Source organism: Pinus tabuliformis, chromosome 1_2 (genome assembly GCF_031772625.1).
Source record: "Pinus tabuliformis cultivar Carrire ecotype Pingquan chromosome 1_2, CPIR1, whole genome shotgun sequence".
Lineage (NCBI taxonomy): Eukaryota > Viridiplantae > Streptophyta > Pinopsida > Pinales > Pinaceae > Pinus > Pinus tabuliformis.
The window spans coordinates 1032741067-1032769045 of record NC_142298.1 but is presented as its reverse complement, the minus strand read 5'-3'; positions in this window follow the sequence as shown (position 1 = coordinate 1032769045).

Below are 27979 nucleotides of genomic sequence, written 5' to 3'. Positions count from 1 at the left end.
TGATTCTATCCTTCCTATAATCTCCTAAGAAGACATCACCACCATCATATTTCTCATACTCACAGAACCACTCTCTATGGGGAGTGAAGTGAAAGGATGCACTTGAGTCAATCAACCATGTCTCATGATCTACATATGTACTTGAAGAAGCAAAGTACACATCCCTGCCTTCATCTGAGGTGGTTTTCGCCTCTGCAGAAGGAGCATCATCAGATCCCTTTCCTTTATTAGGAGCTTTAGATTTACAGTCCCTTTTGTAGTGCCCTTCCTTTCCGCATTTCTAGCACACCACCTTTACAGGTTTTCCTGGAGATTTAGATCTCCCACTCAATGACTTTTTTTTGTTTCTGTTTTGGGACCGTCCTTGTACAGACAAGGCATCACCATTCTGGCTCTCCATATTCTTCCGTCTCATCTCCTCCGTCAGCAAGGATGAGACTATTTCATCAAACTGCAAGGCAGTTGCATTTCTACCTATTGCAATAACCAAACTATCCCACGAATCTGGTAGAGAACACAAAAAACTGATGCACTTATATTCAACTAAAATTTTAATATCAATAGATGCTAACTGACTTACCATAGTATTAAATGAGTTCAGATGCTCTGTCACCGAGTCTCCATCTTTCATCCTCAGGTTATACAACTTTTTCCGTAGGAACAATTTATTCACCAGAGACTTAGATTGGTACAAAGTCCCTAACTTGTCCCACAAAGCCTTCACCGTAGGTTCCCCTGATACATTTAGAAATACTGAATATGAGACACACAATCGTATTGTGCTCTTTGCGTTCCGATCCAAATTCTTCCATTCTTCATTGGACACTCCCGTTGGTTTAGTACCTAGATCAACCGCGATCCACTAATATTTATCCACCAACATATCCTCCATCTTGAGTTTCCACAACTCAAAACTCTGACCATTAAATTTCTCAATCTCTATCTTTCCACTGCTTGCCATCTTCTTTCACCACCAGAATCAATCTCGTATATCTCCCACTGAACAGGGTTTACCACAGGCCTGAACGAAACCCATCAGCAATAAAGGCACCCCCTTGAAGCCAAAACAACTCTGATACCAAATGTAGGTTTTAACCCCGTACAGAAATTACCTACGAATGAATTCTAAAACACATAAAATAAAGAAGCGAGAGAATAACACATAAAACACATATACAAAGAGAATTTCCCCTGGATCCCAAAACTGGGACTACCAGCTTGATTTTTCATTATGTTCCTTTCAATGTTATAATACATATTTATACATGCCGAAGCATCCAATACCATAGACCGAAAACCATCACGTCGAAAACCATGGACCAAAAACCATCGCATCCAAAACCATGTGCAAAAATCATGCACAAAACCATAAGTAGGTTCGCCCAACCTAGAGTGGGGTTACTTGCACCTCTCAAACCCCCTGTGACGCGCCCCCCCCCCCCCCCTTCTACGCAATCGGTGCAATGAAGGGGGGCTCTGCCCCCCCCCCCGATTAACTACATGGGCTAGTCGTGGAAAGAATATAACACAACCCAAAAATAGTGGTGACTACACTAGGGAAGAAAACCCTAAGTCCTAATAAATCTTTAAGAAATTCTTAATTCTATATTTTGAGCCTCTTAAAGTAATTTGTTAGAAGTTATTTCTCACAAAAAAAACAATTAGAAAATTTTTGAAATTTTGGCTTCAAAGAAAACTCATTATACTAGGGCTAACACAGATCCAAACCCTGCCCTAGTTTTTGATAATCCCAACCTAATTTCAAGAAAATCCAAAAAAGAAGAAATTTCAGCCAGCTACACACCCTTAGTTAAAGCCGATTCATGTCCTGATGAATGGTTGTTTTTAGCAGATCTTCCTTATGATGATCAATTTGATTTGTCATTATTTAAGTCAAAATATGAAAGTGAAATATACGATACTGTTATAGACCCGGATTTTATTGCAGACCTTGAAGTCGAAAATGCAAACAAATCAATTGATGAGTACATTTTGAACTCACCACAATCATCCCTTAGTACAACCAAGATCCCTGAGCTTTCTGAACAATTGTCCACTACTCTTAGTTCACCACTATTCCCTTCAACTTCTGAAGTCCATTCTCCACCATCATTTATACCTTCACTCCCTCACCAACCTAGCATTACTCATTTACCATATACCAGTACTAGTTCATCCTCCACTACTGTCCCACCTCCGAGTACCTTAACTCCACATCTTAACCCCTCCCAGCTTATAGCCATGGCCAATAGATATGCTCCCCTGGTCCTACCTGCCCCACTTGGTGCCATGCCAGCAGACTACTAGAGTAAAATTGTCCAATTTGATGGCATAGGACACTACACTGCACAACACCATGTTAATAAGATGACATATTACTTTGAACTGCATGAAATTGATATTGTAGATGTCCAAATGAGACTGTTTGCTCAGACTTTAGCTGGTGATGTTAGGAAATGGTTTAGATCTTTTCCTGATAATAGTATTGATAGTTTAGAAGTATTTCATCAACAATTTTTGAATAGATGGGAAAAGAAAAAGAATCCTTTACAGATCCTTTCTGAGTATGAAAATATTAGGAGAGGACCCAATGAAACTATTCAATATTACTGCACTAGATTCAACAGTATATATAATGCCATCCCTGTTAATCTTAGACCCCCACCTGACTTGGCATTAATAAAGTTCCCTGACAGTTTTGACACAGACATGGCATTCTAGCTCAGGGAAAGAAACCCCCCAACCCTAGAAGATATGCAAAGTGTAGCTGTAAGCGTAGAGGCTAATTTATTAGCTAAAAGAGCTAGAGTTAGGAATGAAAGAAGAGCAAATGCTAAAGATGAACCTTCACCCTTTGATATTAAAATAGATAGCTTAGCTAAAGGCATGGAAAAGTTAATGGATAGAATAGAGAATATGGAGAGGAAACCTCAATGGGATAACCAACAGGCCCCTCCGGTTAGAAACCCAAACTTTAGGAAAAACCAAAACCAAAACCAAAACACCGGAAAAAATGGACCTGATCAGAATATTAGGCCTCCTTTTCAAGAAAACTATGCAGAAACATCCCAGCTTGAAGGTCCAGAAGAAGATACACAGATTAATCTGATGGGATTAGATGATGAAGATATTGTTTTCCTAACCCAAGATGAGCAGGAACTGCATATGTTGCAGCAATTGCAAATCCAGTCTGGAGAGTCATTTGATTATAAACAAGGATATGATTCTTCCATCTTTGAAGTGCATAAATAGTATAACCTAAGGAGTAAAAAGAACTCTGATATCCCTGATCAAACCAAGAAAACAATGTCAAATCAACCTAAGAAAATCAAAGAAGCCCTAGTTTCTAAAATCCTTCAGATTCTCCCCAGACAAAACCAGAATCCTTTTGGCCCCACCATTGTAGATATAACCCCTAATCAACCTTCTGATGATCAGCCCTCCACTTCAATTCCCCCAAGAAAACTAGTGGACACACCTCAAAACACCCGATTTGAAAACCCACAAAAAGAGGTCCCCAATAAAGGAAAAGAAGACCATCCCACTCAAATTCCTGCTGTAAAAATTCCAAACCCTCAAACAGAGAAAGCCCCTTTGCCTTTTAATCTAGGAGCAGAGGTAGCCAAACTAAAGATTTCAGTTCCTTTAACAGAACTGATCAAGAATGAAATGTACAAAACACAGATAAACCAGACCCTGAACATCGCTGAGAATGAGGATTCAGTCAACTTGTTTGATGACCAACCAGAACTTATTTTTGGTCCAGATGTTAATGGAAAACCACTAGAAGGAGGAGTGCCACCTTTCTACATAAGCCTTAGCATCCATGATAAGATCCTACACAATGCAATGTTGGATTCTGGTGCCTCCCACAATTTAATGCCCAAATCAGTAATGGAAAAATTAAACCTAGACATTACAAGGCCTTACAAGGACCTATTTTCATTTGACTCCAGTCAAGTGTAGTGTCTAGGATTAATCAAAGACCTTTGTGTTACCTTAGTCCAATATCCTGCCAAGAGCATTCTTATGGATATTGTGGTTGCTGACATCCCACCAAAGTATGGCATGCTTTTATCTAGATCATGGGGAGCCAAACTTCAGGGATCTCTACAACTTGATATGTCATATGCAACAATCTCTGTGTTTGGACAACCCAAGAAATTGTACCGAGAAACTTTAATGAAATACATGGTAAGTAGCCAGGAGCAGCCTCAAAACTTTCCTATCTACTATGTGCATTCAGACATTGATTCCTTTATTCTATATAATGATGACCAAACACAAGAAACTGTTTTAGATAGTGTTGATATAGAACCAAGAGAAATTGTAGTTTCTATTCAAAAGGAAACTGCCCAAACTTTAGAACTTTCCACTAAACAAGATAGTCAAAATGAAGAAAAGTTTGTTGCACTAGATGATGAAAATTATGAACATGAGATATTGTGGCATCTTGAGTTTGATGTGTCAGTCGATAAGTTTGGAGCAGGAGCAGGAGTATGGATATACAATCCAGAGAATAATCACTCAGAAGGCCATGCATACAGACTAAATTTCAAATGCACTAACAATATGGCAGAGTATGAAGCACTAATTCTAGGTCTTAAATTAGTTAGAAATCTAGGAGCTAAAAGAGTTTCTGTCATGGGAGACTCTGAACTAGTTATAAAACAAATTGATGCTGTATATATGACCAGAGACCTTAGATTAAGTTGTTATAGAGGAACCATTGTAGAAATACTAAACACTTTCTTAGAAACCAAGCTTGCTATAATTCCTAGAAAACATAATATGCAGGCTCATAGTTTAGCAATGTTTGCCAACACTTGCAAGTTACCCTTTCAACCTAACTACCAATACACTGCTGAAGTTAGGCACAAACCTACAATTCCTGATAATTTGAAGAACTGGAAAATATTTGCTGATGACAAGCAAATAAACAACTTTTTAGTCTCAGAAGAAGAATTTGTAAATAGCAATATAGATACTGACACATCAACATATCTTAACATTAAAGATAAAATAGAACTAAATCAAATAGAAGGTAAAGAAATAGATAGATTTCATCCTACTAAATTTACTAAATCAGAGGTAGAAAACCTAGAGCAAGTTGAGATTGATGAGATAATTAATGAAGATACTGAAATAATCAATCTCAAAGACAATTTCTTACCTAAAGGATTAACCCCTTTGGAAGACTTGTTTGATTCTAATGATGTTCCTAGAAAATCCAAAATGGAACCTTTGAAATCTGATATAGAGGAGTGTAATATAGGCACTGATGAAAATCCAAAATTGATCAAACTTTCGAAATCATTACCTCCAACTGAAAAAGTAAAATACATTGAGTTACTAAAAGAATTTCAAGATGTCTTTGCTTGGAGTTATGAGGACCTCAAGTCCTATGACACCAACATCATACAACACACCATCCCTATAAAAGAAAATCAAAAACCTTTCAGACAAAAACTTAGAAGAATAAATCCTATCCTGCTACCCTCAATTGAAAAGGAAATTCAAAGGATGTATAATGCTAAGATAATTGCCCCAATCAAGTTTTCTAATTGGGTTTCAAATCTGGTGCCAACTAGGAAGAAAACTGGTGAGATCAGACTTTGTGTGGATCTTAGAAACCTCAACAAAATGTCATTGAAAGACAATTACCCTCTCCCCAGAATGGGCCACCTTTTACAGAGGGTAGTTGGAGCAACCATAATCTCATTATTGGATGGGTTTTCTAGTTACAATCAGATTTTAGTTCATCCTGATGACCAAGCCAAAAATGCCTTTACTACTCCTTGGGGCACATTCATGTATGTGAAAATGCTCTCGGACTAATGAATGCAGCAGCCATTTTCCAGAGGGCTATGGATATAGCCTTTGCTGAAGAAATCCATGATTTCCTAGTGATATACCTAGATGAAATTACTGTATTTTCAAAATCTGTCATCCAGCATTTGGATCATTTAAGGTAAGTTTTTATTAAATGCAAGAAATATGGAATCTCTTTGAACCGCAAGAATTCTTTGTTTGGATTAGAAGAAGGAAAGCTACAAGGTCATATAATTTCAAAACATGGTATCTGAATAGACCCTGCAAGAATAGAAGCCATCTTGCAGATACAACATCCCAGGAACATTAGAGAACTGCAAGCTTTCTTACGGAAAATCAACTTTCTTAGAAGATTTATTTCTAATTTAGTAGAATTAATTAGATCACTAAATAATATGTTGAAAAAAGATTCGACCATAAAATGGACTGTTGAGGCTAAGAAATCCTTTGAAGACATTAAATTGGCCTTAACTAAAACACCAGTATTAATCAGTCCAAAATTTGACAGAGATTTCATTTTATTTTCCTTTGCTTCTAAGCACACAATTGCTACAGTCCTACTGCAGAAAAATGACCAAGGCTATGAACAACCTATTTCTTTCTTTAGCAAAGCCCTGAGAGATGCCCCCTTAAAATACAATATAATGGAAAAACAAGCATTGGCTTTAGTCAAATCCATTAAGGATTTTAGGGTGTACATTTTATATTCTCATATAGTGGCCTATGTTCCTGATTCAGTAGTCAAAGACATCCTAACTCAAGAAGGTCAAGATGGAAAAATAGGAAAGTGGATTACTACTATTCTAGAATATGACATAGAAATCAAACCAACTAAGTTAATCAAGGGCCAAGGTTTAGCCAAGCTCATGGTTGAATCAAACTGTCAAGCCTTAGATATAAACTTCATTGCAGCAATAGATGATGAAGAGGAGATGGCGACTCCACTAATCAGCCAGGCCTTTATTGAATCACCATGGTATGCTGATGTTATATATGTTTTATTGAATTTACAAGCTCCTCCTGAATTATCTAGGATGAAAAGTAGGTTTTGAAAGACGAAATCCTTAAAATTTTGTATATTAGACAATGCTTTGTTTTGGAGAGATCAAGAAGGCATTCTTCTCAATTGCCTATTAAAAGATGAAGCTGACAAGGTGTTGCAAGAGTTTCATGTAGGTGACTATGGAGGACACCTTTACTGGAAAACCACTACAGATAAAATTCTTAGAGCTGGTTTCTACTGGCCAACTTTGTTTTCTGATGTCAAGAAACATGTGACCTCCTGTCACAAATGTCAAATTTTTTAGGGAAGGAAAAAGCTTTTACCTTTACCCTTAAAGCCAATCTTTGCTGAAATGCCTTTTCAACAATGGGGTCTAGACTTCATTGGTGAAATTCACCCACCCTCCTCTGCCCAACACAAATGGATCCTCATTGCCACAGACTACTTCAAAAAATGGATAGAGGCCATACCTTCAAGGCAATCCAGTGACACTATTATCATAACCTTCCTTGAAAATAACATTCTGTCACGATTTGGATGTCCAACTAAGCTCATTACTGATAATGCAGCAGCCTTTAAATCCAAAATAATGATAGAGTTCTGCAACAAGTACCATATAACCCTGGGCCATTCCACAACCTATTATCCTCAAGGAAATGGACTGGCAGAGTCCTCAAACAAAAGCCTAGTGAACATCATAAAAAAATTGTTGGAGGACAATAAGAAAACATGGAATAAAAAGCTAGTCAATGCCTTATGGGCAGATAGACTAACCACTAAGAAATCAATTGGTACTTCTCCCTACCAGCTAGTTTATGGAATGGAAGCTGTTTTTCCATCTTCCTTGGGTACACCAGTGATGAAGTTGCTTCAAGAAATGCAAGTTGAACCAAATAGTATCCAAAGGAGAATCAACCAAACCATTCACCTTCAACAAACCAGGGAGGAAGTTTATATTAGGTCTCAAGTTGTGCAGGAAAGGATTAAGAAGATTTTTTATAAGAGAATCAAGGCTGAAGACTTCTACCTTGGTGACAAAGTACTCAAGTGGGATTCAAGGAGGGAAGACAAAGCTAAACATGGGAAATTTTATTTCTTATGGAAAGGACCATATATCATTTATGCTTTAAGAGCTAATAATGCTTTCCTCCTCAAAGAAATGGATGGTACAGAAGCAGAAGGAGGTCCAGTGAATGGTCGAATGCTCACACATTATTTTGAACCTAACTATTGATTTTTATTTCCCATTGTACATATCTCATTTTCGAAACAGTCTAGCGTGGATTGGATGGTTATTTTTTTAAGTTGAAGCCTGAAGAGAAGGCCCTAAGCTTTGAAAGGTTCACTGTCATAAGTATTAATAATGCAAAACCATAGGGAAACATTTGGCAAGGTAATATCAATGACAATTCAAAGGCTATTGATCTACAAAGTTCTTGACATTTCACTAGGAAATGGCATCCCCAAGTGGAGCCACTGCTAGGATCCTATACTAATATGAGTCATAATTTTGAATGACTAAGATTAAGCCTTGTAATATTGTACATACTTTTGCTTTCTGCAAATGTTTTCCATATTAAAAAACTAAAAAATGTCAAGAGGGTATGTCCTAAAAGAATAATTAGAGGACAAAAAAGAATGGAAAGGTCAAAAATGAAAATATATGAACCCCAAAAGACAAAAAGATACCATGAAAGTGCGCAAGCCAAAATTCCACTACTATTTACTTTTTATGCCTAATAGAAGATTGTGTGCAGCGTGTAACTCATGCCACAGTCCATGATAGTCAAAATTTTTAAACTTGGCTATTTCAAGCTTTGAATTTTATGTTCATAGGTTGTGAATAACTTGGCAGATCATTAGATAGGTAGAGTGAATAAAAGGAGCTCATCAGTTTAAACTAAACGCTTGGATGATATACAGTTAGAATTAGATAGTTTATTTTTGTAAAGAAAAGAAAAATATTGATAAGGGTTTTCTAGCCTAAATGCAACCAAATAAAGTGAAGAAAAAATGGTAGGATGAGTAAGTGGGTAAGTAGTAGAAAGGTTGCAGAAATATCATGTCATTTGATACAAAAAGCTCTTATGTCATTACTTCAAATGTATCATTTAAATATGCATAAGTGATAAACGAAACTGAAGCAATGGTTTACAATTTGGTTTACTTAACAACCCCTCATTCATTTTAACCCCTATAACACTGACTAACTTCCTCTTTCACAATAAAAATATTAATACCTATAGTTATTTAAGTAAAAAAGGCTTAGAGCATTTCTCTGACTTCTGGTGGGACCGGACCCTTGGCATGATGACTTAAGAAGGAAAGGTGTTAACTTTCATCGTAATTCACTCATCCCCCTCACAAAACCCCTTTTCCTAAGGTTAAGTTCTTTTACCTAGGAAAACCCCTTTATAAACATGTTCCATGTACAAAAACCCACCAAGTACATTTATCCTAAGTACTAGGTATATGGAGAAATGCATCACATTTCATGTACCTAATTTCAATACCCCTTTCGCTCCTGTCACTTCATATTAACTTTTTAATTAAATATATACAAATCCCGATAAAACCAATTATCCCGTATATATTTAACTTCCTCATATAAAATAACCCCACTCCGTAGTTTAATTATAAACTATATTACTACCCCGTAATCCCACGAATAGTTTAAATCCCACCCTCAGTCCTTAATCCCGTGTTAAAAAGACCCCGATGAGATTAAGCTCCAATATTAATCTCATACGACCAATGATTAGACCCATGGTCCCCCCGAAAAACTTTATGGTTAAATCACTACACAACTCCCATCTCCCAACCACCATTAATCATCCCTCCTTTACATCCAATGACTCACAAGCATATCGGGCCGGCCCGACGTCTATGCGTTACCCACCCGATAAGGCAATTTTTCCTCTAGCCCCCAACGATACATGTCAAGTGCTGAATGGAATCAGGCAATCCCTCTCGAATACTGCCCGCACCACAGAACCGGTGCGATGGCCCTCTCAAAACCACTGCCCCCTTCCAGCTGAAAACCATCATTGTTCATCAAATAGTGAAACCCACCAAAGTTAACCAATTCTTCTATAAAATCCCATTTACCCATCTTTTCACTCTTTTCGTGCATTTTGCCTTTGAGATATCAGAGAGTCATTCTGACCCTTGCAAATAGCCGAATTACTTATAAACCTTCGCCATCACTCCACAGATGCTGCAGATAGTCCAGCTCGTTCACCAGTCTGTACCAGTACCATACGAAACTCTGCAGCCACCTTCAACCAACCATTTACAGTCAAGTTCGCCCAAATTCCAGGTATTTAACTATAGAATTCTAACTCCATTGTCAAATTCCAAGTCAATTCACCCTCTTGACACTGTTAGCTGAGTAGAAAGATCAAATTTACCTAAGTTTTAAGACTATGAACCATAAAAAAACTACAAAGCCTCCATTTCCCTAAAGACTTTGAATTCCTCCCCACACTCAAATCCACGAGAACTGAGTATGGCCGCCCCAATTGCAATGGATGTGAGGCCCATCACTACACCTCATTTAGACCCAGACCACCTTCCCCTTTTTGACAGAGACTTCCAGATAAAAGATACCATTGTCATAGAGCTCCTGCTCAAAGTACATTGCCAAAGTAGGGACAAGTTCCTAAACCATGCTGATAAAAATTGACCTTGGGGAGTCAAATTTGCCCAAGCACCAGTTCCCCCAAGTTCACATTTTTCCTAAAATTGTGCATATGTGTTATGCTTGCTACGTCCCCAGTCACAAAACCATCATGTCTCATGACCAGAAGGTCCTTTTCACCATCACTGTTGAGTCCATCAATGAAATGTTGCAGCTCCAACCAGGGCCAAACCTAACTCCCCTCTCAATTGGAGACCTGTTGGACTTATACCCCAAACTTAGCTCTGCAAAATTGGCCCAACTATTCCAAACCTTCATCATAGAAGAGAAACACATCCCTGAGGACTCCCCCCATATGTAGTTGTTATATTTTCTTCATGGGGCCAAAACATTGTAGCCATGATATCTTGTGTTTTGGGTTACTCGAAAAGTGAGTTCATTGATGAAATTATCCTTTCTTTCATGTCCATCTACACCCCAGGAAGGCCTCCTGCAACCATTTATGACTTTTCCACATTCATAGCCGACAAAATGCATGAGAAGTTCACAAGAATGGGCAATGAAAGGGTTTTTAAGTACTCCTCATTTTTATACCACATGTTCTTATATTATCAATTAGAGAAGTTCGCATTCACCCTTCAAAAGCTTGATACTGAGGGTTAGCCCAGGTCAGTCATTTTTTGGACCCCATTGATCCACCAATACCAATCTCCATACTCTTACTCTGATTTCATTGATTTATTTGTACACCCACTCATGACAATGTTGACTGGAAACCCTCCTCCAAGAATCAGTCCAGAAATAAAGAGAGTCCTTCCATTGTCTAAGCAAACCAAAGTTGGTGACTGGTACCTTTAGCAAAACCATACAGAAATCCGGATATATGGTTGCATGCTGGCACCATATAAGTTGCCAAGATACCTCCCCATGAGGTTGTTTACATTAGAATACTATAGGAAAATTATCAATGTAGACGAAGTAAACTTCGTCAATGCCAAGAAGAAGGCCAATTTCAAAATAAAAGACCAACTAGGCCCCTTCATATGCAACTCTAGAGCGGTTGTCAAAGAGGCAAATTTGATATTACAAAATATGGAGTTCCAAAGAAGTTTTGTTTGGAGATATGATCCTTTGGAATTCATCACAAAGAAGCGATAAAAGGTCAAGCTAGGACCTTTCATTCACCATCCCATACCTGAGATAGAAGCTTATGCAAATCAGACAGAATGGGTGGAGGGTACCCCACTAGCGTAGATGTAGAGAATGCTCTCATTGATTTAGAAAATAAGCTTGATGACAACTCTTTTCTGCAAGTACCAGAAGAACCAAAGACTACTATGAGTAGCCCTCGAATAATGCAGACTTCTCGGAATGAGGAGAAGATCTGAAAAAGAAACAGAGAAGGGGCTTCCACTTTAGGAATGGCCACCTCTGATCTGTAGTAGGAATCAAACAAGAGGCAAAGGCTAAATCCAACCTCTGAGAAGGAATACACTGAAGGCTCAGTTGAGGTCACAAATACAGAAGCGGAAAGAAGTAGGCGTGCCACTCCATCTAGAGGTATGTAAGAGCCTTCCACATCACAAACTCTGATGTTGGAAAGGTAGCTCAGTGTTGAAGTATCTTCCTTCACAATGCTTGCTGACAAATACCAAGATATCAAGGAAAGATATAAAGCAATCAAGGCTAGAAATAAGAGGCTTAAGTCCCAAACATATGCACAATACCAAAATCTCACTCCTACCAATCAAACAAGGCTAATGTTAGCCTTTGAAATTAAAGAAGGGAAGCTGTAGATGACCTTTCTAAAGCCTACAACATAGCAGCCAAAGACAACATCAGATTTTAGAAAAGGGGATTTGAAGTGTTGGCAAGGGATATTCATCTCATAGAACAAATTGAATTACACAAAAAGGCTGGAGAGATGTTATACTCCACCCTAACAGGTAATGCATTAGCTACCCATCAACTACAAAGCTCTCTGAACAACATCTAAACTCAATTCTAGTTAGAGAAGGCCTCCTCCTAGGCCAAGGATACAAGGATCAAGTCCTTAGAGGACTTACTAATTGAATTGGGACATGATCCCAAGGATATAATAGCTACAGAGCAGCTTATTAAGAAGAAAAATGAAGACATTGCTGCACTTATGAGGCAATTGAAAATACCCCAGCTGCAACATCCTCAAACTCTAGAAGTCATGGAGAATCAAACCAAACATGAGGAGTTGATAGACTTGGTCCTGAAATTAAATGATCAACTAAAAGAGACTAAAAATGAATTGGATGCTTTGATCCAATTAAAACAAGCAGATGTGGCCACTTCTTCAATAAATGTTATCCCCACAGTGTCCACAACAATGTCATCCACACTCGCAGCATCTTTGGCACCTATAGCTCCAATTGCAATAGCCTTGCTAGCAACAACAGAGACTACATTAGTAGCAGGTGCATCAGGAGAGAAAGCAGTAGAACTTGTCAAAGCCATGGAAGAGATGTCCATCTAGGCTACAGAAATGAAAAGGCTAAAGGAAAATGTGGCAAGTTTGGAAACTGACTGCAAACATTCCCAACTCAAGAAAAAAGAAGAAACACAAAAGGCATAGAGAATGGGTGAGAGAATCAAAATCCTAGAGAAGGATTTAACACTGGAGAAACCACTTGGACAAACCAAGGAAATGTTGTGGGCCAATATGATTGACTCTATCAATGATATTTGGCCATCAATTCAATTCATTTTTGAACAACTAGAGTTGGTAAAGATAGCTACAGAAGCTATCCAGAAAGTGAAGGAGGAGTTTGGAAATAATCCATAGGATGCAAATAGACTCATCCACTTCCTCAACAGTAAGAAGAGATATGAGCTCCAAGAGCTAAATATAGAATACATTATTGCCACCATTTTAGAAATAAGAAAGGTCCTTTCCAAAAGGAACCTTATGCTTAATTTGGAAGAAAAGTGCCACAATATGCAAGTAGCCATTGATAGGTTCATGGCTAAATTTCAGATTTTGAGGGAGAAAGGTCTGCCCAGTTCTATGATCATCAATGACAAACTCATGACGCAGTTGGACTATGGTGATAGACTTAGAAAATTGGCTGAGGAGTAAGCCAATTCTTCATCCATTAAATCCTTGCCAATAGGTAAAGTGTTATATTACACATTTTAGAACTTGTTTTTCCTTGAGCATGAGGTAAAACATTTGTTCCTCACCAAGCCCAATTTTTCAAAATATATTGAGGCTGATGAAATCTACAAGAGAATGGTGAATGTGAAATTACCAAATGCAGAATGGTGGGAGAAAATGACAGATTTAATATGATAAATTTACAACAGTAAAAATGAAGGCAGCCAGGTGAAACAGGTAAAAACAGCACAACAGGGTCAAAGAGTATCAGTGGAAAGATGAAGGTAAAGAAGGCTCCAGCGTGAAACTCCACAACTACAAGCCAGCATAAAGGGCTACACTTCAACCATAAAGGCTAGCACAACCATAATAAAAGGGACACCATGAAGTAGTTCATTACTTGTCTCTATCTTCTTGCAAGAAGATATTTATATTTCCTAAAATAAATCTCAAATTGGTTTGAGATATTCTGTAATAATTTTTTGTATATATACTTCACAATTCGAAATATTTAGTGTGGATTCTTAGACATTTCTATAGTTTTCTTGATCAAAGACTATGAGCTATTGTATCATTGTTGGACCAGCAAGCTGGATTATTGAATAAATCAAAGACATTTCATTGGATTCATGTGTAGTGCAAAATACAAACAAGTATCTTCTTTTTTGTTGTCACTTTTCTTTAAAAAAAATTTCATAATATTAAGTGTATTTGAAATCTAAATGCAATAATATGGAATAATATCTCAAAACTTGCTTCACTACACTCTGTTTTAACTATTATGCATTTTTATGTTTTCTGCAAATTATCTAAGTTAAGGAATTCTTGATTTCTCCTTAGTTTAGGTAGTTTACCTCTGGTCTATAGTAAAGGATTCTTAACTACCCTTTGCTCATGATCCTCCTCTTTTATTCCTTTTAATCCCAATTTGAGGATTCTTAAGTGCTCTCTCACCCTGGTTAAGATCATTTCACCCATATGATTTAAAGACCTGTATTTCACTTTGCTAGCTTGCCCATTGAACACTCCCTTTAATGATTTAATCTTAGTTCTGCTGCCCTTCTTTGACTCCATAGCCCAATAGCTAGAGACATCATTTTATCTATTTACTTAAGGATTCCACCATCGAACTTTCAATACAAATCCAAAACCCCCTGAACTTTAAGAACTAGCCTAAAATCCCAGCAAACTAAGCTAGAACATATAGAGAGAGCCCTCTCTCAGTCATAGGTTGGCTAGAGCCTATACTTAAAAAATTGGTTTCTTGCTACCTCGGTCTTTTCCTTCTTCTGATAACTTCTAGGGAAAGTTTCTAAGTGATAACACACACAATAAATAATAATTTACATATCCGTAAATCTAAAGAGAAATAAATCTTCATAGTATAGATTTTGAATTTTTAAGTATAATTTCTCATATTTATTATGACAAACTATCCAGTAGAATATGCACGATAGTTTATGGATCAACCAATTGAATAAGTATGCTATAAATTCACTACCTAGAAATACGAAAAAAAATATTTATCCCCAATACCATCAACTACTTATATCTACATCATTGTCTCAAAAAACATTACCCTGAATTTAATTACCCTGAATTTAAATTTGTCATGGTCTAGTTACGTAATTTTTTCACTAATTTTTTTACTGAAAAATACTACTAACCCCTTAGTTAGCTACAAACATATAGGACATCTAAATTCAAAAAAGATATCTATAATTTTTATTCTTATTTGTAGATTAATAATATTGTATTCTTATTTGTAGAGTGTCACGTGACAAAAAACAAATTCAATCTATTTTTGCTACTAATCTTATTTCTCTAATAACAAGATAAAACCTTTATTTATATACTTCTAATTTTCTTAGTTCATATGAATACTTTACGTAACTTAAAAATGGCTTAAAACAATCATTTAATGCCATATTATTCTTAAAAATTTAATGAACTTTAATCATTTAATATCACATTATTTTAAAAATGTAATATCATTTATAACCCATCTATATTTTATAATAAGGAAAATATGGTATTTCTAACTCTTTAGAAGTGGCATATAAAGTAGTATACTTTAATCATTTAATGATTCATATTATTCCAAAAAATTTAGTATACTTTATCACGTATTGATATTTTATAATAAATAAAAGATGATAGGTCTAACTCATTAGAGGTAGCACATGTAAGATTATAACAATGAGCACATGAATTTATATAATAAAAAAAACATAAAACCAATGTTGCGGGCAACAATATAAATATATATATGTTAATTTTGAGCGGGACTAACCACAAATTCTCATTCAAAAATAATTTGTAAAATATTATTGATAAAGTGTTATAAGAAGAAAAAAATGAAATAATTTCAAGTCGTTATGAAATTTTTAATTTAATTAAGTGTTTTTTTAGGATAATATATTTGTGGTTAATAGTTTTTTTTTTAACATTCGGTTTTATTAAATAATTAGGGTTATAGGAAAGTGTAATATTTGTCATTGGAATTAAAGATTATATTATTAGAAAATTTACATATAAAAGTTGGTAGCATTATACATATGAAGCGTATTATAAAATATTTAAACTAATATTAATATAATATAGAAAATATTAATATATATCTTTCATATTTGCAAGTTAACATAAAATCATTATTTGAAGAAATGCTTTTACAAAGCATAGTTGTATTCATAGTTATATGACAAAGATTTATAATTTATATGTTTCCAAGAAAAAAAAATCTTGTTATTCAATTACAAAGTAGTAGCTTTGGTAGGACTAGTTCAAATCATGCATATACAACTAAATGGATGTCAAATTCCTATAGATGTAAACTAAAAAAAAAAAAATAGTACAATGCACAATTACATAGTGTTAGTGAGTTTGGCATGATGCTTAACATGATGCTAGAGTTTTGTCAAGGATAATAATATGAAAATTGTGAGGGATTTTTCTTGGGTTTCTTTTGGCCTTAGCATTCAACCATTCACCATCCCATATCTTGTCATTGATGTTTTCAAAAAGAGATGAAACAATACTTATTAATGCTTATTTGGTTTTTCTAAAAATGATCGTATTATGTCTAATAAATTTGAAAAGTAATGGAGAAAGTAGGAATTTAAGTAAAGTGGAGAAGAGGTCATTTATAATTATGTAAAAAATTTATTGTAAAAATGAGGATTCTAATAAATGATGAAATTAAAAGGACTAGTCAAAGTCAAGAGTAAAATAGAAATGAAATAAGAGTGCAACCTGTTAGGTCCCTATAATACTAGTGGTTCCCCCATTACTATTGTCATTGTAGCCCCTTATTGTTATTGTTGTGCCCTTGTTGTCCCAACATTGTTATTATTGTGCCCCATAAAAGCCCACTATTGTTATTTTTGTGCCCTTATATTATTATTGTTATGTCGACTTTGATTATATTGTGACCCCTTAGACTCATATATATAGAAAGGAGGTTTTGTCATTTAAATCATCCAAGAATTGTTCATTTATGTAATGTAAAGAAGGTTTCCCCCTTGAAGAGGCTTATTTTGAAGTCGTTGATCTATCGTTTGGTCTATTTTGTGAGATGGTTGCATAAAATTTGGTATCAGGGCTTTGGACTCTAGGGTTTTGCTGTCCAAACAAGTCATTGTGGAATTTTTGTTATAACTTTGTTTATATGAATTTTTAGCAGCTGAAAAAAAACCCATTTGTGTAGAAATCTTGGTGACCCTCAGTTCCTAATTTAAGATCTTGTCGCGCTATATTTTCAGAGATATGATCCAAGGAAGTTAGGTTTTTTGCAGGATCCTTAATTACATCCCAAACAGGTGACCTTGGGAAAATCATGAAAACTTTTCTTTGAGTATCAGATTCAAATTTCGTAAGAAGGTACAGAAATAGGATGGATTGTAGTTCTCTTTGCATCATTTTCAGGTCCGAAGGTTGAAACAGTGACATGTGTCACTTCATACAAGTTAGCTCTACAGAAAATGTGTATAATCAAGTCATCTTAAGAGATTGGGCATAACTCTTCCTTGGAGAATCCAATTTCAATTAGATTGGTGGCATGGGAAACAGAAATTGGAGGGATACCACAATTCGAAATTTTATACCTTGGAGATCCGAAATTTCAGAGATACATCATATTCAATATCAAGCTCCTACAAAAAAATGGTGTGTATTCCTTTTAAAAATTTTCATAAGCTTTGTTTAAAAAAGTAGTTTGATGTGATTAAAAGGGAATCATGAAGAAAATTATCATCAGTTGATTCTCTGAAGAAAGAAAATGGGAACAGCTAGTAAGAAACTTGAAAGCTCTACTATGACACATGAAGAAGAGGAAAAAATGCAACATGATATATCAAAATTACGAGACCAAGTGCAACAAAATTCTCTCTCACAAAAGGTAATAGAAGCTAAGATGGATGGTTTGAAGAATGACATCAATGGTATGAAGGAAAACATTGAATATTGAAAGAAATACATGGAAGGCTAGAAGAAAGGTTTGAAAAAGTTGCTACAAGAAAGGCTTCCTAATGGTAAAAAGGTAGTAGAGAAAACTCAAACTGAGAAAAAAAGAAATGTTAATCATGATTTGAAGAATGAAAAAAATTGAAGTTTTAAAGAATGACATGGAAGCTTTGAAAGAAGGTTTGACAATGTTGCTACAAGAAAGGCTTCCTAATGGCGAAAAGGTAGTAGAGGAAACTCATTATGAGAACAAAAGGCTTCCTAATGGCGAATAGGTAGTAGAGGAAAGTCATGATGAGAACAAAACAAATGTTAATCATGATTTCATAAACTCTAACATTGGAATAAAGACCCACCGTGTTCCAAATATCGATAGGAGGAGGTTTGATGGCAAGGATCCCGTAACATGGATACTACAGATGGAAAAATATTTCGAAATCCATAATGTGAAAAGCAAACAAAAGGTATGCATTGCAAATTTATATTTGGAACCCAATCAGTTTGTATAGTATCAATGGATTTTTTCTCGTAAAAACATTGTCCCTTAGTCAATTTGTACAGACAAAATGATAGCACATTATGAGGATACAAAGAGCAACACCTTCTCTAGCCAATTAATAAATCTCAAACAAAAGGGTTCAATGGTGGAGCACATTGAGGAATTCCAAAAATTGAATATAATGGTAAATGATATTCTAGAGGAGCATAGGATTAATGTGTTGATAAGGAATTTAAAGGATACCATCCAACATGAGGTTTGCCTTTGGGAACCTAATTCACTGGAGAAGGAATTCAGATTGGCAAGAAAAATTGAAAGCAAAATTATGGCAACAAGGAAGCCTACCAATCATAACTATAAATATGGAAGTGTTGCTGCCCCTAGCCTTCCACAACCTACAAGGTTGACACCACAACAATTGGAAGAAGAAAGAGAAAGGGGCCTTTGTTACAATTGTGATAGAAAATACACTTAAGGTCATAAGTGTGATGAGAATAAATTATTTTACATAGATTATTAAGAGGAGGAAGAAAAGGAATAAGAAACGTCAAAAGAAGAGGATATACATCAGGAATCAACCCCAGAGAAAGAAGAAAGAATCCAACCATATCTTGTAATGAATTGGCAGGAATTATTACTCTTGAAACTCTCAAGATAAAAGGACATATCAAGAATAAAAAGGTAATAATGTTGATTGATTCAGGTAGTACCCATAATTTTATTCATTGTAAGATAGCCAAGGAATTGAATTGCTTCCTATAGCCAACACCATAGTGTCATGTGATGGTTGCAAATGGAGGAACCATAAATTTATCTGGAAAGTGCCATAATATCAAGCTATCTATGGGGGAATATGTATTAAATAGTCCTATGCTTTTTATTCTAATGGGTGATGATGATGTTGTACTAGGAGTCCAATGGCTACAATCTTTAGGTACGATAGCTTTTAATTTTCAAGAACGTTTCATGAAATTTTGTTGGAAAGGAAAGGAAGTTGAATTAAGGGGTATCGCAGGGAAACTGAGAAATATAATCAGCTCTAACATCACAACAAAGCTTCTAAATAAAGAACAATGAGGCGTAATTGTATAATTATGTTCACTAGAAGTTCCCACATTGAAATCATCTATTTCTCCATGTCTCCAAAAAGCCTTGGACGATCATTCCAAGGTGTTTGAGACTCCGAAAGGCCTCCCACCTATTCGTGATCATGATCATGATTTTCATTTAATTCTAGGAAGTGTTCCTCCAAACATGAGGCCTTACAGATATCCTTATGCCCAAAAGAGTGAAATTGAATGCATGGTTGCACTAATACTAGAGGTTGGTTTAATTCAACTTGGTCAAAGTTCTTTCTATGCTCTAGTAGTATTGGTGCACAAGAAGGATGGATCATGGTGTATGTGTCCAGATTATAGGGAGCTCAACAAGCTCATTATTAAAGATAAATTTCCCATTCTTGTCATTGATGAATTATTGGATGAATTACATGGAGCAATTTACTTCACCAAGTTGGATCTTCGTTTAGAATATCATCAAACCAGAATGCACACTGAAGAAATTCTGAAAACATCATTTAGAACTCATGAGGGTCATTATGAATTTTTGGTCATGCCTTTTGGCCTTACCAATGCAGCTTTTACATTTCAAGGTTTGATGAATTCCATTGTAAAACCCTTCCTTAGAAAATTTGTGTTAGTATTTTTTGATGATATAATAATCTAAAAAAAATCTTGGAAGGATCATGTTAAACATGTAGACAGGGTGTTCAAACTATTGAAGGACAAACAATTATATGAAAAGACCTCCAAATGTTTCTTTGGAGTACAGGAGGAGGAATATCTAGGTGATATTCTATCTCATGAAGGTGTTAAGGTAGACCCTAGATAAATTAAAGCCTTTAAGGAATGGAAAATTCCCACATCCATAAAACATTTGTGAGGATTTCTCGGGTTGACAAGGTATTAGCGGAAGTTTATTAAGAATTATGGGAAAATAACAGTACCTCTAATAGAATTACTGAAGAAAGATGCATTTTCTTTGACTCCATAAGCAACGAAGGCCTTTGAATATCTTAAAGAGTCAATGTGCCAAGCACTGGTCTTAGCTACGTGTTACACAATAATTTGTCATTGTCCTCATCTCAGTCCCTCTGTTGTGTCATGTGTTAAATAAACATGTTCATATCTTCCCACTAATATAAGGAGATTAAGCAAATTCTCTCTGATGCTGCAAATTGACCTTCATTCCCTAAGTTTTTGCCTCGTCGCGAGCAAATCCTTACTATATGTGATGATCCCATATCATAAACGGTCTCGTCACGACACCGTCATAGGTGTACATCTGTTTCCCGCGACAGCCGGATTTATAGACCCGGCGCGAGGTTATGAGCGATATATAGCGATGATGGGTCTGCATGCATTGCCTACTAGCGATGCCGTCTAAGAGACTTATTCTACGACTAGTGATGATCGAGATTGGGCGAATTTGTTTCAACAGTTGCCCTTTTGGATGTCTCTAGACCTGGTTGTTGGGTCAGTTTGGGTCACCCTTCCCCCCTCTGGAATGGTAGTTCCATCTTTTGTGCTACCTTCCATGAGGATGAGCTCCTCCTCCCTCATTTCATGGAGACTCCTTCTCCTATTAAAGCACTCACCTTTGCTATGATCTGCTAGTTCTTTTGGTTGGGCAGTGCTGCTAGTTGTTTTGAGTTTGATAGATAGCTGGTGTGAGTGTGAAAAGTGTGGGATTGTTAATAGCTTGTGAAAGGTTGTGGAGTGCCCTTAACTTTGTGTTAAAGCTTATGAGTGAGAGAGAGACATTGTATGTTGGGAGACCTATCCTTGAAGAGTGAATGCTTGGAGAAACATACTGGCTAGACCCTTCGAGAAGGCTTGCGATGTCAAGACTTGGTAGTAAGCTTTATTCTTGATTCATTATTAATACAATCAATGATGACTTCCTATGTCTTGTATGTAATTTACTTGATAGCTCATGATTTCTTGACTTTATGAGTAAATAGATCGTTGTTGTTTCTCGATTACGTGTTTTGTTGTTTTCTTGTGTTGTTTCAGGTTAATTGCTCGTTAAGGAGAAGGATACAGAAGCTGGAGTAGTGCAACAGAGCTTCATCAACCACCAGTTTGAGGTAGGCCTCCAACGATAATCATTTAAGGGAATCAATTGTTGTTTTGTCCTTGTTGTGACTAGACTTGCTCTAGGGCTAGAGGGGCTGCCTCTGTCCACAGAGAGAACACTTTCTTGCATCACAAGATGGCAACTACACTGGGGAGTCCCTCATATGTATTTCTCTTGTTTTCTTTTGTTTGATTTTGATTTATTGTCTTTTGAATTTTGGGGTTGAACCATCCGTCTTTTGGGTTACCTGTATCAATTTGGGAAATAGTCTGGTCTTTGTTTGGGAGTTTTCATTCATCTTTCATTGTTTTTTAGTTTGTCGCTGGAAAAAGCTTAACAGTCGCGCCAACGTCGCATTGTCTCTGTTTTAAAAGTCTGTGTGTCGCTGAATCCTTTCATATAATCATGACAATTCTTGAAATCGGCCCGTTGCGGGAGAGACATGTACTTTCGCGACGACGTCGCTCTATTGCTACGGCTAGTGGATGATCGTCACTAGTTGTTGGTGTTATGCCTGCGGCGATTCCTGTACAATTGTTTTTTTCAATTCTCCCTCCTAAATTCATCAGTGTGGTTAATCCCTTGTTGTCTTCCTCTTATCTATTAGTTTTTTTTAATTTCTTCTGGTTAAGGTGCTTACTCTTCGGTTCCATTGAAGTGAATCTTGTATTTTTGGCTTTGTGACCTAGTTTTTTTCAAGTTTTGAATTATTTGGCTTGGTTGCTTGTCTGTCCAAGGTTCATTTGCAGCCATCGTATTTGTTTGCTTGAGATTTTTTCCATTACTTGTTTTTTGCTAATTGGTGCTTAGTGTTAATTATTGAACCAATTTTCATATTGATTCGATTTTTTCATTCCTAGACATAGATAACAATTGTTTGGATCAATTGGTTTCACGCTTGCTTGTTTGTTTCTCTAGAATTCAAAGCTATCAAAATCAAAACATTGCATTCATTAGTATGCGAAAGTGAAAGTACATTTGCATTTCAAGTTTTTCATGTTTGAAAAATTAGAAGGTAAACTTTAAATCTCTCATTAGTAGTATCGATGCACTGTAGGAATTCATGTGTTTATGCATTGTGTATCTTAGTGATTGCATTTGCTGATCTTGGTTTTGTCTTGGTTTGGGAATGCTCTCTCTACCTTTCTGTAAGTAGGGCTTCATCGAAATGAAAGATGCTTTATTCATTCTAGCTGCATCCTAGGTTTTGATATACATACGGTAAGGCTGGGAAATTGAAACATAATTCAAGATCAACTCTAAAATAAACTGAATGAACATAACAATGCATTGGAACATAATGCACATTATTTAGAGGTCTAGGCTAGAGACATGCTCCGATGTTGTTAAACCTAGTCACTGTTGCTTTGACTTAAGGTTGGGTGATTCTTCCTTTTCTGACTCAATAGTTGCTAGTACGGATTTGCGCTCCCAGTACCATCGAGTATATGTTGGGACACCCCACAAGGTTATCATCCTATATCCTTAGGAAGCCGTTTCTGCCGCCTTGCAAACCGTAACACACCGAACATAGCATTTGGGAAGATTGACTGTCGTACGGAAATTCCTTGGTTTTCATATGATCGCCAAGGTGTATATGCAGTTTTACGGGTTGTTTGGTAAACCTTTTGCCTAGTTCTCCAGAGTAGTCACTTTCATTCCTTTTCAGACTCCTTAAAAGAAAAGGTCCATCTGAGCACTTGTCCTTTCAGGATCATTAAATATTCAAAGGCGACTAGAGTCATCTTTTCGTACTTTTCTCGACTCTCTAAAGATGAAAAGGTCAAGTCTTGTTCCTATGTCTTAAAATTTATTTGGTCGCGTTCACATTTACCTTGTTAGATCTTGTTTTTGTTTTTTTTTGCATAGGGTTCTTTCCTTACTCATTAGTTTTCCTAGGTTTTTTGAATTAAATCATCCTAGCAGAATCACCGATCCTGTCTCCTGTTCTAAATGACCAAGGATCTCCATCTTCTGTCACTTCTGAGGTACCAGTTGTTAGTGATACTCTTCCTGTCATTCCGAGTATCCAACCGCTTAACTCTCGCACTTCAGAGGATGAGTCTTACGATATTCATTGGAACCCCATTTGGGAGCCTTCTGAAGAAGACATTCCCATTACTCCTTCTGGTGTTTCAGTCCCAATGTCTTCCTCCAACATGGATGAGACGAACCCCATCCCGGGTGAAGAAACCTTTATGGCAAGTGGTGAAATCCCTATACCTACAGAAACTTCACCCTTCTGTGTCACCCCTCTTGGTATCACATTGCCTTTATGCTATAATGCTTTGGTGGATATCATGGGTTCTAGATCTCCCCTTACGAGTTCCATGTGGTCTCGTACCGTCACTCTGACTTCGGAGCCTTTTACGCCCTAGATTCACAATGTGACTGTCACATCGGTTCTGACTATTCCAACCATTTGTGTGGCTTCTTCAGCCCCTGTTGTCAGTGCCATCACTGCATCTTCAGTTGTGACCACTATTGTTGGACCTTCACCTGGTCCTACAAATAGTGGTCCGTCAGCATCCACATCTGGAGTTGTTAATCCTACCTTGAGTGCCCCACCTTCTTCTGGTTCCATTCTAGCAAGGGGGACATATGATCAATATTTCCAAGCTCTTCATAATCCAGATCCATAAAATCCATTTCATTACTATGATTCTCGAGGAACTCATAACTATCACCTCAGATCTATGCCATCTCAACCTGCGGTTGAGGTCTCGGTCTCATTATTTATTGCTTGGGGCACCACCACTTATCATGGTGGCCAATCATAGCCTTCAAATATTCAAGGACCACCCTATCAAGGTAAGCCATCTTACGGGCAGCTGCCTCACGGACAACTGTATTATGGACAACCTTATCCAGGGCAACCTGTCGACCCACAAGGACAACCCTTCCAGGGACAACCTTCGGCCTTCAGTAGTTCATCCTTCACATACTTCGGGAAACCTTCTTGTAATTCAGGACAACCTTACATGCAACAAGGCCGACCTGGTATCCAGCAAGGCTACCCTTCTGGGCAAGTTGGTCAGCCTCACGTTCAGCAAGGCCAACCCACTGTCTAGCCTAGTCAACCTTCTGGACAAATTGGTCAGCCTCAAATCCAACAAGGCCAACCGATTGTCTAGTCTGTTCAACCATCTGGTCAGTCGGGGAAACCCTTGGTTGTGCAAGGTCAACCCAATACCCAGCAAGCTCAACCTTTTGGGCAAATGGGTCAACATCAATCTCAACTAGGTCCACCTTCTAGTCAGATAGCTCAGCCTCATCTCTCCCAAGGAAATCCGTCGGGGCCTGCTCAACCTAACAATCAAACGCTCATTGCTTCCTAAGATCCACCCAGTTTTCAGCCCCAGTCTGGGCCCCAGACCCAATTCGGTCTTCGAACTCAAGTTGGGCTTCAAACCCAACCTGCTCATCAAGTGCAACCTGGCCCCCAGGCTCAATTTGGAGCCCAACCGCCTTATGGTTTCCAGCAGCCCCAAGGGAAAACTCAATTTGCCCCATACCAAAATTATCAACAACCACAGGTTAACCCTTATCAGAATTTTCAGCAACCATACGTTGCTCCTATGGGTCAGGTTGGTAATTAGTGGAATGCAGGGGGTCAAATCCAGGGTCAACCATCTAGTTACAGCTATAACCCCTATGGAAAAAATCCCTATGGACAAAACCCTTACAGGCCAACTCCGTCTGGACAAAATCAATGGGGGCAGTTGGGAACTAGATGGAACTCTAGTGTTGTTTCTTATCCGCGGCCTCAGATGTCCTTCAACCCTCAATTACCCTTTTTGGCGACATTGGAATTACTAGATGTGTCCAAACTGACAAATGATCCTATCCTTCATAATCTGTATTGGCCATCGGTTCCAACTAAGATTCCCGGTGATCGTCCCAAATTCAATGGTAAAGCCAGAGAAGATCCCTAAGCTCATGTCATGACCTATCACCTATGGTGTTCATCGAATTCATGGCTTGATGATTCAATTCGCCTCCGCCTATTTCAATGGAATCTCACTGGTTCTGCCGCAAAATGGTATATTGAGTTGGCTTGTGGAACTTTTCTGGACTTTAACTCGTTGGCTATTGCATTTTTAACTCATTTTCAGTTTCCGATTCGATATGAAACGGGCACACACCTCCTATCATCTTTGGAACAGAACATGGCTACACATATCTCTGATCACATTCATGAATGGAGGCAGCATCGTCGTTTAATTAAGTTCTGGATCCCCGACCAGCTTCTGACCGATTGGTTTACGACCTCGTTTGTCGGTCTGATAGCCCGAGACATTGCTATGGGGGATGGTGTCATAGGTTCAGTTAACACGTCCTCTCAAAAAGCTCCTGCCAACCCTACGAAGCAAAAATCTAACGCTCCAAATGAAAATGCTTCTGAGGCTTCATCCAATTGTAGTAAAACTTTCTAGGTTAACACCGTTCAGTCCACCGTAGTGGATAAACCCTCAAAAGGTAAGAAGAAGGGAAAGGGAAAGAATAAAGCTGATCAACCGAAGCAGGATCCCCCTAAGCCTCCGACCGAGGAAGGTGCCAAGCGCAAACCTAAGTATCCTTGTCTTATTTGTGACGAGGATCACTATACTAAAGACTGCCCAAGACGGTATGAAGTTAGTCATTTGTTAAAAGGTGCCCCTAGGACTCCTGCTATGCTCAAAGAACCTTTTCCCTCGTAGTAGACTCAAATGGTGGTTGATCCATCTCAATCCTCTTCCCCCTTCGGCTCTCAAGTTTTTATGGCTGGGACAATTCTCGTCCATATCAGTACACGGTCAAAAGAGTATCCTCCACCCACTAGGAAGGAAACTGAGGTCCCCTCTAGTGTTCCTCTGTCCAGTTCGGGTCTGCTCCATATCGAGTGACCTAGTACTGAGACAGTCATTCGACCTCCTCCTAAAGGAGTGCTTCGGAAGTCTTCTTACAACCCTAATACTCGTGCTGCTCAGCATTATAGCATTGTTGTGGACTTGGCCGAAGCTCCTTCGGCTATGTTCGCATTAGAAGTCATCCAGAGCTGTCCCTCCCAAAGGAAGTCGTTGCTATCAGCCATCGGTGGCATTGACCCGGCTGACTTAGATCTAATCAATTTTACTTGCATCATGTTCGTTGCTTGTTGGAAGGCTATCAGTTATCCAACCCTGAGCCAGTCTCCCAATACCTTGGAAGCCTTCGATGGGAGAGATTCTTGTCCTTCTGGTATACTCCCACATCTGCCTATTACTTTCTAAGGGAAGACAGTCGAAGTTGAGGTTGAAGTTGTTGATGCCAATTTGACTTACAACCTCCTCTTAGGACGAAGCTAGACCTATGCCATGTGAGCCGTGGCTTCATCTCTACTTCGTGTCCTTCGTTTTACCCATCAATGGAAGATTGCCACGGTAGACCAGCTATCTTTCTTCGCTTCCTCTTCTTCTGATGGCAATGTGCCTTTTGTGGAGCATACCTTTGTTCCTTATGAGAGTGTAGGTGCTAGACTTTTTGAAGATCCTACCCTCATGGGCGTTTTTTCACTCCCACCTCCAAACATCGCTCCCATCAATATGATTTCTATTCGTTCTGATCCGTGGGTTCTTCCTCCCACTGATCGGATAGAATCTTGGGGTGATGTCATGCCGTTGAGTCCTGTCGAGCTCAACTACGTCGAAATTGTTTCTGCATCGGCTTCATTTCCTGAACCTGCTCCTTCGAGTAGGGCTCTCGACTCATATGTCCAATCCCCTTGGCTTGGAGATGGAACTTCTTCGAACCCCTTACAGGAAGTCTTTCCTTCTGATGAAGTGATTATCGAGACTATGTCTTTTGAGGAACCCCCTTGGTCTGATCATCACCATCGTTCCTCGTTTCTCCCTACCCATGGGGCTATGCTTACTTGTCTTGAGTAGTTTGCTTCCTATGTCCCCTCCCAACCCCTTCAGACACCTATTCAAATCCATCAAGTTTTCTCTGAGGGCAATATGGGGAACATTAAGCAAACTCAACCTATCGACATCTCTATTAACCCAGGGGTTGTCGAGAATATTCATGTCGGAGTAACCTGTACTCCGGAGGAGATTCAGCTTTATACTAATCCTTTTCGAGAATTTCGTGATGTTTTTTCTTGGTTGTATGAAGAGATACCTGGCATCGACCCTAGCATCATGGTGCATGAAATACCTACATATCTGGGTGCTAAACCTGTTCGACAGCATCTGCACCCCGTGCAGCCCCGAAAGGCTGCAGCTATTAAAGCAGAAGTTGAAAAGATTCTTAAAGCTG